Source organism: Orycteropus afer, unplaced genomic scaffold (genome assembly GCF_000298275.1).
Source record: "Orycteropus afer afer isolate SDZICR_OR568_19922 unplaced genomic scaffold, OryAfe1.0 scaffold00105, whole genome shotgun sequence".
Classification (NCBI taxonomy): Eukaryota; Metazoa; Chordata; class Mammalia; order Tubulidentata; family Orycteropodidae; genus Orycteropus; species Orycteropus afer.
The window spans coordinates 8,404,910-8,406,915 of NW_006921692.1; positions in this window are offsets into that span (position 1 = coordinate 8,404,910).

A 2,006-nucleotide genomic window follows, 5' to 3' on the forward strand; every position below is an offset into this window, starting at 1 on the left:
TAGAGATAAGTATTGATTTGGGTGATGAGAAGGGCAATGTACCAAATGTGAAGGATCAATATGGTGGCATAGAGGAAGAGAAAGACATAGAGAGGTACATGGGAGGTACAGACAACAAAGATGAACCCTTTTGCACATAGAGTACTGCGTTATCAGTGAAGGCAAACATGCATATAGGGGTGGATAGATGGGTGGACAGGCTGAACTAGTAGGTATGTCTATGAAGTGGGGAGTGTACCCAAGAACTTGTATAGGGTTGGCAGACAACGATCCTATAAGTTTATGTGTATGATCTGAATTCCCAGGTGTATAGTAGAGCTGATAAAAGGTAAAGTGGTAGTCCCTGCTTGGTCACAGCCAGCTACCCAGAGGGACCGAGTAATTGAACCTATGGGCTTGGGACCATAGTTGCAAGGGACATCAAGCTCAATTGGCTTAACATACTACACAAAACATTGTTCCACTTCCTACTATGGCGAGTAGTGACTGGGATCTTAAAATCTTGCAAGCTGCCATCTAGATGCAACGATGGGTTTCTCCTTGACCAGAGCAAAGAAGAATGAAGAAAACCAAAAATTCATGGATACAATCAGTCCCAGCGACTTGTACACCATCCAATCTGAAGCCTATATGACTATGTGACCAGAAGAACTAGATGGTCCCCGGCTACCAGTGTCAACCACTTGGAAGGGGATCTATGTAGGAGATCCTGGATAGAGAGGGAGAACAATGTAGACAAAACTCAAAATCATTTGGAGAAAAAAAGGGGGGGGGCAATGTTTGCTGGTCCAATAGAACATGGTGGAACCACTATGCTACCAGAATCGGACCCAACTCATAGCGACCCCTCCTTGGGTTGCCGAAGCAGTATCAGTATTACCCTAGGATGTTGTTGTTGTTGTTATGTGCCCCTGATAGCGACCCCTTCTTGGGTTTCCGAGGCAGTATCACTATGGAAGTAGATTGCCCCATCATTACCCTAGGCTAAGAACTCTTATTCCTTCAGTTTCTAATGTGCCCTATCTAAGGACATCCTCATTGAGAGGGGACTTGCAAGGAGCTCTGGTAGCATAGTGCCTAAGGCACTTGACTGCTAACCAGAAGGCTGGAGGTTCAAACTCACCAGCCACTCCTCTGAAGGAAGGTTGGGCAATCTACTTCTGTAGTGATACTGCCTCGGAAACTCAAAGAGGAGTCGCTATGAGTTGGGTCCAACTCGATGGCACATAACAACAACATATTTTTGCATGCCACAACCATACTACTACACTCTAAGCAACTTGAAGGCTGGAATGGGAGCTATCTGTGTGCTTCAGTCACCATCACCACTACTGTCACCTAACAATCAGTGCCAGGCCTTGTGTACGATGGTGATTTAGTATGTATATGGTGAATTAGACCTGGGATATGGATTTATAGAATTATAGAATTGCTTGTTGTCAAGTCTTGTTTACATCTTAATTATAAAAAGTCAAATGTCTTTTAAAAGAAAAAATGTTTCAAATTTGTGGCCATATTTAGATCAAGGTTTTTCGTTTTTTTTTTCTTTTCCTTTCAATACTCTGCTTTGGAGACAGTAGTTATTAGCTGAAGGCAATTCTTTTCTTTCTCTTAGCCTAAAGATTGGTTAAATGGGTAGCTTGACAACTAACAATAAAACTAAGAAAGGATTTTATAAACAATGCTAATTGCATATACCAAATAAACCTGCAAGAAGCTTACTTATTTTTGAATACTCATTGCAAAGCTTATTTAAAACATTAAAAATCCATATCCATAGCTGAAGGGGTACAGTTTCATGTCAGATTTTAAAGTAAGAAAGATATTGTGTATTTTTTTTTAGTGTACCCATTACTGCTGATATAAGTACAACTCCTAATGACCTTATAGGACAAGGTAAAACTGCCCCATAAAACTTCCAAGGCTGTAATCTTTTACAGAAGCAAATGGTCACATCTTTTTCCCACGGAGTTGTTGGTAGGGTCCAAATGCTGACCTGCTGGCAG